Consider the following 9435-nt stretch of genomic DNA (forward strand, 5'->3'; position numbering starts at 1 on the left):
CACACTTCAAATATTTTAGGCTAATTTAAAAGATCACAAAACAATGAGGCCAAAATTTTACAAGTTTTGTGTCATTTTTTTCCTAAATAAAAGTCTGCTAAATCTTGTTACTTTATGGACTTCAGCCTCTGTTATCCTATACACTTTCCTGTATGTTGTCCCAAAAACCTCTTTGTCCTAGGCTACTCTGATTGTGCCATTGCTTGGTTCCCGATTGTCAGAATTCACCGGAGTTCTCAGCGTGAATGAATGCCCGGGACCGCGGTAGAACAGGCAATGCAGGCCAGTTAAATGCAAGGACGCATGAAGGGTGTCACGGGAACAGCACGAGTGAGTCCTTCCTCCTGGTTCGTCTGCGCCTCTCCCTTTCTCTCTCTGCTCCAGAGGCTGCAAACAGGCTGCTGCCATGGGACACCCACCCCACAGCCACGCTGGAGGGCATGCCTTTCCTGACCATCGCTGCCTGTAAGGGCAGGGATGGACTCAGTACCCCACAAAGCTCTCCCGAGTCACCTGGTCTACGATGTTCAAATCCCATAACCCCCAGACTTGGGATATCATTCATCCCAGAGGAGTTTGTGTTTTCTAATGTACATGGTTACATACTGTCTTTTACGTGCATTTTACCTGTCTCTGTCTTAGCAGGTCGATTCCTCAGGGGCAGGAAGACAGTCCTTTGTTTCTTCCGTCCCTCCTCCTGGCTTTTACCAGTGATCTGCAGCTCAAAGGTCCCTGATAAACAGGGTGACTATAGCCTCTTGGGACATTTAGCGTTTTTGTTTGTTTTAAATTTACATCTTAATGGCTTTACTCTTGGAAACATAATTCTGCTTTCTGGAATCAATGGAGCACTTAGCAGTTCTGCTTCCTAGCCAGGCACAGTGGCTCACTCTTGCAATCCCAGCATTTTGAGAGGCCAGGGTGGGAGGATCACCTGAGGCCAGGAGTTCGAGACCAGCCTGGGGAGTAGAGTGAGACCCCTGCCACTACACAGCCTACATGCTAAGTGCAAATGGAAAGTAGTCCCCTACCCTCAGGAACTAAGAGGAATGTTGGTGGCCCTGCCCTGCTTTCTGCTTGCTGTCACCGGACAACCTGTGTCCCCAAAGCTTCCTTTCATCTCTTAAGTAGCTGGCTGTCAAATCTCCATGTCCTCCACACCTTCCCCACGTGAAGGAAGCTCTTAGAGGGATCCTGGGAAAGTGTCCCTGCCAGCGACCAGCCTTCCCCTCTGCTCACTCTCTTCCCGGCTGCTTGGCCTCCCCTGGGCCGTGGTCACTCGCGCTCCGCCCTGGTTTGCTGACCCAGCGTGTCAGGGGTGAGTCTGCCGAGGGCCTAAGCTCAGGCCAAATGTTTGAGCCCGGCTGTTCCCAAAGTCCCAGTCCCTGGAGTGAAAACAGAGCGGCAGTGGGGCAGACGGCAGCAGGAGGGAGGGAGGACGGCGGGGATCTTCCGGAAGGGCAGCTAGGGCGCAGGATGCACAAGGCCTCTGGCCGCCCCCCAGAGCCAGCTGAGACGCGGCCGCTGCCAGGGCAGCCTGCATTTCCGGGCAGGAAACAGCGGGGGTCACCTTCCAGCCTCGCCGCCGTGGAACACCAGCCTGTTCGGCCCGCACTGAGCCCAGGGAGGCGGACACCTGGCCAGGGAAGGAAAGGGGGCGCAGGTGTGTGTCTGCAGGTAGCTGCGCAGCGCTGGTTCCAGGATGCTCTTCCCCCCACTGCGCAGGAGCTAAGGGGTGGGGCGGGGCGAGGGGTGCTGGTGCTTAGTGTAGGGACAGGTACCGGGCACCACTCTGCCCCACAGCACGCCACGCACTGAGGCACGCAGTGGAGTTTGGGTCTTCAGTAAATGCCCGAATGGAAGGATTTTGCTTTTGCACCACCCCGCACGCGGTGTCCGTGCTCTAATGAGGTCAACCCGGCTGGGCCCCTTCCTGCAGGGGGTGGGGGTGGGGGGGCAGTCGTGTGTGGGGAGACGGGTTGCAGGCTTGGGGGCGGCGCGGACTGGGAGTGTTGGAGCAGGAGTCGGGAGGGACCGGCAGCCACACCCCCGAGCTCTGGCTTGAGCTCCTTCCTGGACTGTTAACTCAGGTATTGATCCGGTCCCCATTCCCTGGGGCCAGCCACTTTGTAGGCACCGAGGGCAACAGAATGAGCAGGAAAATGCCAGCTCTCTAACTCAGGGCTTGCAACTTTTTTGATCATAATCCACAGTAAAATGTAAAAAATACATTTTTCACGGTGATCCAGCACACACACACACACACAGTCACACACGGAGACACAAACACACACAGACTCACACAGACACAAACACACTCACACACACAGAAACACACATTCACACACAGAGACACACGGAGGAAACAAAAGTTGTACAAAACAGGCCGATCCATACTATCAATATGTGCGATGCATCCTATTTTGTTCTATTCTCTTCTTTTTCTTTCCTTAAACGCTGACCACAGCTCACTGCAGCGATTTCCTGATGGACTAAGGGCCGAGGGGCAGTGCGAGGAGGCTGCGGAGCCGCACGGGGAGCCGGCTGAGAACCGGGCGGCCGCGTGTGCGGCTCTGAGCTCTGCGGCAGGGGTTTCTCCCGAGCCGGGAGCTGCGGCTGGGGGGGCTGGGGGGGGGAACCTGGATCAGCCGGAGCAGGGGACGAAGGGTGGCCCGGGCCATTCGGCAGAGGAGGTCGGGCTGAGCCCGGAGAAGAGGCTGGAGGCGGCCGGGAAGACGCCGTGGCGGGAGCGCGTTTGCGAGCCGAGGGTGACGCTGTGTCGCTCCACGCTGTGTCGCTCCACGCTGTGACCCACGGCGCGTCTTGGCCTTCTCCAGCCCTCGGCTTTGGCGTTTGTGGAGTGTTTCTTATTTGGGCTGCGTGTAGGAGGAGTGAATATTCACACACGGATCATTATATTGTACGTAACATGCACTGCGCATCGGCCCTCCAGCTGGTGTCCAGCTACACAGTCCCGCACCGCGTGAAAACATTCTGTCAAGGCAGACCACACATATGACAGTGGTCCCCAAGGTCAAAACGGAGATGAATGATTTCTGTGGCCTAGTGACGCAGTGGCGGTGGAGCGTGACACATTAGTCCAACACTGCCAGGGCTATGAAAGCAAAGCGCATGCAATACGCTCGGTGTGCGACACTTGATAAAAATAAACAACTAGGTTACTGGTTTGTATATTTATTAACCTTTTATTTTTTTTTTAGAGTATGCTCATTTTGCTTACATAAAAAAAGTAAATGTAACACAGCCCCGGGCAGGTCCTCCAGGAAGCATCCAGAAGGCATTGCTGTCACAGGGCGGCAGCCTCAGGCCTGCTGTCGGCCCTGAAGACCTTCCGGAGGGACGAGGTGTGGAGTGGACGGCAGTGATATCGATGATCCTGACCCTGTGTAGGCCTACTGTGTGTTTGTGTCTTAGTTTTTAAACAAAAAGTTTAAAAAGTAAAAAAAAAAAAAGTTAAAAATAAAAAAGCTTATAGCATAAGGATGTAAAGAAAGAAACTCTTTGTATAGCTGTACAATGTGTGTTTTAAACTAAGTACTATTACAAAACAGTCAAAAGTTAAAAAAATTAAAACAAAATAAAAATGTTACAGTAAGCTAATGTTAATATATTATTGAAAAAATAAATTTTTTTTTATAAATTTAGTGTAGCCTAAGTGTGCAGTGTTTCCATAAAGTCTACAGACTTTATAAACACTAGGAACGTCCTAGGCCTCCCCTTCACCCAACACTCACTCACTGGCTCAACCAGAGCGATTTCTAGTCTCGGGAGCTCCATTCATGGTCAGTGCCCTACACAAGTGTCCATTTTTCATCTTTAGTGCTGTATTTTCACCATATCTTTTCTAAGTTTAGATATGTTTAGATGCACAAATACTTACCATTGTGTTACAGTTGCCTACAGTGTTCAGTACAGTCACATGCTGTGCAGCTTTGCAGCCCGGGAGCAATCAGCTGTCCATGTAGCCTAGGTTTGGAGTAGGCTGCACCATCTGGGTTTGTGTAAGTAACTCTGTAATGTTTGCACAGCAATGAAATCACCTAAAAAAAAGCACTTCTCAGAACATAACCCCATCATTGCCCGATGCCTGACTGTGTCAAGCTGTACATGGAGTGGTTCGTGTTGTACACTGTGTGGTGCATTGTCCCTCAGACTGCATATTGTAAGTTGTATAATGAGCGCATTGATTCGGATGTACTTGATCTGCTCAAATGCACTGATGTTATATAATAATCATACTATATTGATTTTGTTATCACCGTCACCATTAAAAAGTAGCTGAGGAAGAACCACCCCCCAAGCCATCCTGCCTGCTAAAACCATCTGTCCACCTTTGTCTTGGTGGACAGGGGTCTTGCGTGAGTTCCTGTTAGGGATGAGGGCCCATCTGCCCTGAGATCAGGATCAGGTGGGTTCTGAATGTGTCCTGAGGCCGTCCCAACCCTGGGAAAGGGGGCATTGCTCGCTCTGCAGGGGGTAGCCAGGCAAGGCAGCCTCCAAGGCCAGGGGAGCAAGCCACTCCTTCTCTGGGGGCTGCGGGGGAGAAGTAGGCGGTGCATCTGGAGAAGGCGACAGCAGGCACCCCCCAGGGTGACCCAGCTCTCCCCTAGCCCTGCCTGCTCTCCCTCTGGACTCCCTGTCTCAGGGATGGCTTCTCTCCCCTGCCCCCACAAGGCCATCGCTCCCTTGTCCTCACGGAGCACTCAGTGTCTCCATGCCACTCATCTAGCACTGTTCATACTAACTATCCTCATTGACTGGATTGTCGGGTGCTTTAGGGCAGGGCAGTGAGGTTTGCACCTGTCTCTGTTCGAGTATGCGGCCCCAGCAGGAGGCAGCTCCTCACAGGCCCTCCTGTTTCGGTAAATTGGTAAATTAAAAACCGTGCACAAGGTGTGTTGTGCCAGTGGCTCCAAGCAAGGCAACAAACAGCAATGACATATGCCCATTATAGGCAAGACAGAGAGCACCAAGGAAGGGCACAGCGAAGGCTTGCCTTTCCCAGGTCAGGTGCTGCGGGAAGACAGCCGGTGCGAGGACCCAGCTGGGGTAGTTGGCGCTCACGAGACACGCTTGCTGTCCTCCAGGCAACGCATAACACAGGCAATGGTGTAGTTACTTCCTTTCTGATTTCCTTAAGCTGTTTTTGTTTTATTCCCAAACATGACATCTCTTGTCTCCCTTTCTCATGGAGTTAGTTAAAAACAACAACAGCAGCAATAGATAGTAAAGAGAATACTAAAGAGGTAGGTGTTTGCCCCAGGCTATGAAAATTAAGTTGGGAAGAAAGAGTAGTACTGTTAGTATCAGTAGTTGTCAGGGAGAGCTATCACTAGAACAGCTCTCACAAAATCTCCACTTCTCAAAACAGCCCTGCAGTGTAGACATTATCCCCATTTTAAAGGGGAGGAAGTGCCAGCTCAGAGAAACTACCCTCACAGGCTGGGAGACGTCCACACTGATCAAGGGGTGGGGGCTTAGCACACCCCCACGTGCCTACAAGCACACACTAGCTGACGTGGACTCTGGAAATGTAATTCAGTTTAAGGTTAGCATATGCAAAAAATTATCAAGATAGCAAAATGCTACCAGTGCTGCAAAAAAAAAAAAAAAAAATACATTGGATGTAATACATGTTCAATCCGAATCAAAGCCACTTTTTCTTCATCTGCTGTTTTACAGGATCGGATTTAGCCAGGACTTCACCTTGGAGTGACCTGCTCCACTCATGAAGCAGAGCTGCGCTGCGGAGGCAGGGGGTGGGGAGTGGAGGGCCTGTCTCCTGTGTCAACCCACCTGCCACTCCAGGCCCTGAGGACAGGTGAGCCCAGCCTCTGTAAGATCTCACTGGCCTCCAGGATTTAAGAGCACCAAGGAGGGGCCAGGGGACCAGGGGGACTTTGGAAGTCTCAAGACAAAGAGACGCTCACAGCTCCGGCCAGGTGAGAGTGGAACCAGGCTCCCCTGCTGGGTTCAGGCCCCTCGTGCTCTGCTGAGGCGTGGGAGCAAAGGTGACTCTGAGGCTGAGCGGAGAGGAGTGAAAGAAGGAAATGTGGCCCCCACGGATCCTGCCAGGGGGTGGGAGAGGCTTCTGTGCACAAGCCTAGGAAAGAAAGAATATGGGAAACAGGTTCCAACATGTGCTCTGATGGGGACTCAGCACTCAGCGTATGGTGCCACCAACATCTATTTGTCATCTACCACGTGCCAGGGCCTGCGCCAGCTGCTGGGAGCACAATGGTGTATAAGTTGGTCCCTGCTCTCCAATCAGAGAGACAGATACACGACTAAACATGATTTGCTATCTGCTAAGATAGCGCCACGCAGAAGGGGGTACAGGTGACCAGAAGAGGAATTCTTAGCCCAATCCAGAGGATTCTTAGTGGAAACGACTCATGAAGTGAATCTCAAAAGACTGGCAAAGGCCGACCGAGCAGAGACAGTGGACAGAGCACCCCAGGCGTGGGGCCCGGGTCTGAGCAAAGGCCCGGGCAGCACACGGGGAGAGGCGTCTCGGGCCGCTTGGGCTGCCACAGCAAAGAACCGCAGACTGGACGAGTCGCCCGCAGAGACACGTTGTCTCCCAGTCCTGGAGGCCGGCAGTCTGGGATCCAGGTGCCTGCAGGTTGGTCTCATCTGAGGCCTCTCTCTTTGGCTTACAGCTGTCATCCCTCTGTGTGTGTCTGTGTCCTCAGCGCCTCTTATAGGGACACCAGGCACACCGGATTAGGGCCCATCACCAAGGCCTCATTTTGACTTCATCACCTCCTCAAAGACCCTGTCTCCAAATACAGATCACATCCCGAGGTACTGAGAGTTAGGGCTACAACACACAAATTTTGGGGAGGGGGACACAATTTAGCCCACGACAGTGGGGAAGTACAGGCGGCCGGTGCCCCCAGGGGAGCTCAGGTCAGCAGCTCAAGGGACATGCAGAGAGCTCTGACTTTGCTCTGCGGATGGCAGGGCTTTGAGGGTCACAGAGCCGCAAACTCAGCTCTTGCACTGGGCAGCTGTTGAACTTGGGCGTGCTGCTTCACCTCGGAGCCATAGCTCTCCCGTTTGTAAAACTGGAGTAAAACTGTCTACCTCATTGGGTTTGCCGTAAAAATTAAAAGGAAATGTTTCTAAAGCCATCGCACAGCGTGTGACAAGCGATGGGCATGCCGGGTGGCAAATGTGAGGAGAGTGCAGGTTAACAGGCCCAGCATCCAGGGGGCTGTGCAGACGTGACAGCCACTCCCCAGGCGGAAGAGCGGACCTGCCCGGCCGAGCCAGCGTCCTTGTGTGCGGCGGCTCCGCCTGGGCGGCCCGCGTGGCCGCTCCAGAGCCGCCCTGTGACAGCGCAGACCCGGGACCCGCCGGGCGTGACTCGGCCCGCACCTGCGGGGAAGCGGCTTCCAGACGTGAAGGGCGGAAGCACGGAGGGAGGCGTGTGGCTCTCACTGTCCCTGCTTGTCGCGCTAGTCAGGGAAGAAGGAGGACTCCCCAGGGGCGGAGCGGGTCGCCCTCGCTGTGCCGCTGTCTCCGCAACACCCGCAGTCCAGCGGGGCGAGAACCGAGAGTCCCCGCGACAGTCAGCCGTCCGCTGTCGCCGGGCGGCGGCTCCCCGGGACCCGGCCGTGTGGAGAGTGTGCCACACGCCGCCTGATTATTTGGGGGATTGAGGGATTGTGCGGGACCAAGCTTGTCTCCTTCCAGAAATTTAATGAGAAAAATATTACAATTAGTCAAGCCTGCAGGGCCACCAGCTGACCCGGCGCCTGGGGGTCTTTAATTAAGCTACAGTGATGAGACCCCCCCCCACCAGGTGTCCCCCACAGAGTCGTGACCAGATGAGTTCATTCGCCTTGAGTCTTTAACCTGAGAGGGCCATTAGCTCTCCAGGAAACGATCTTAATGTGAACCGGTCGCCTCTCACTGGGAAAAGGGATGCTCCGTCCCGTTGCCACCCAGCTCGGGCGGGACAGCGGTCGTGAGTCCAGTGGCCGTTTCTCCAGGGTGGGCGGCACAGTGGGGGGAGTTCACAGGCAGCCTCAGTCCTTTCTTCTCTTCTCAAAAAATTCGGGGTCTCCCAGCCACGCCCCCACAGGGCTCCCCATGCGCGCGCGCGCACTCTGACCTTCTAGAGCTCACCTTCCCGGGGGAGGGGTCATGGGGCCTGTCGCTGCGATCACAGCCTCCCTGAGAAGTGGCGCCAGCCTAGCACCGGGGCCTCTGAAAGCAAAGGGCCTGCGGAGCCGGCTCCCTGCCGTTCGCCCTCGCGCGCTCGCAAGGACGACGGTCGCTAAAACGCGGATTCATAGTAGACGCGGGACCGGGCAGATTGGCTGTGCGGGACCAGGACGCCTGTGCCGCCGGTGTTGGCTGCAAACCACAGACGGATGCACACTTTTCATGTCACGCCCAGCGTGGTGCTGGCTTAGCGATGCTTCATAAGCATGAGTCCGGGAGCTTTTGTGTGGAAGGAACAAAATGGCCTTTTTTGAAAAATGAAATTCTGCACCTCAGACTTACCAAATCTAGACTGTCCACCCCTCCCTCAGCTTGTCCTCGGTCGGGCATTTACTGCTTCCTGTTCCTGGCTCTGAAGAGGCCTTGCTGTGCCCGTCCGGAGTCCGGCGGGCGGTGCTGAGGAGGGGCAGCCTCACGCCATCCAGTGTGGCCAAGAGCCGTCAGAGACAGGGCGCCGCTGTCCCCAGGCGGTGAGGCGGCAAGGGAGGCTGCCCGGGGGAGCAGCCCTGGCTGCGCAGCCACACGGGCTGCTGAAGACTGGATCCACTCCGACTTCCTCACTCAAGCAGAACTGAAATATTTCCACAACATGCTCATGCTCCAAGGCCAAAACTGTGCCAGGCCCTGTGGAAATATAAAGATGAATCTAGTTTCTGATCTTCAGCCGAGAGACAGAGACACCAGATGCGGGCGGAGGACACAGAAGCAGCCGCAGCTGCCTGTGCTGGCCTTGCGGAAGGAGCCCGGGAAAGGGGAGCGCAGGGAGCTCTGTCCCGGGCAGGAGGCGGAAGCTTTGTCTGGAAGAGGCCAGGCAGTAGCTGTGTTCGGCTCTGCAGGCCACACGGTCTTTGTCCCAACTCAACTCTAACGCTGCACAGTCGGAAGGCATCGGGGATCACGGCTGTGTTCTGATGAAACTTTATTTATACAAACGGGCGGGGGGCTGTAGGTTATAGGCTGCTGAGCCCCACACTGGGGGAGGGATTATTGTACGTGGTTCCAGTCTATTTCTAGGAAATTTTAGAGGAAAATTGTTATTACTATTTCTCTCTCTCTCTCTCTTTCTCTATCTTCTGATGGTATTAATCCACCAGAATGATAATTTCCTTTACAATGATCATATTTTTCCTTTTTAAAACATAATAAAAGAAATACATGGTCACTATAAAATCACTGGAA

At 54.1% G+C, this 9435-nt stretch overlaps 1 long non-coding RNA gene across 1 annotated transcript; it reads right to left on the reverse strand.

Moving 5' to 3' along the window:
* Positions 1-3333: 3333 nt before the first annotated feature.
* Positions 3334-8687, reverse strand: LOC123630037. The gene is made up of 3 exons (XR_006732566.1): positions 8539-8687; positions 3902-4061; positions 3334-3430 (listed from the first exon to the last, which is right to left on the reverse strand). It is a non-coding gene; the product is annotated as an uncharacterized LOC123630037 (long non-coding RNA).
* Positions 8688-9435: the final 748 nt, after the last annotated feature.

Source organism: Lemur catta, unplaced genomic scaffold (assembly GCF_020740605.2).
Source record: "Lemur catta isolate mLemCat1 unplaced genomic scaffold, mLemCat1.pri scaffold_81_ctg1, whole genome shotgun sequence".
Classification (NCBI taxonomy): Eukaryota; Metazoa; Chordata; class Mammalia; order Primates; family Lemuridae; genus Lemur; species Lemur catta.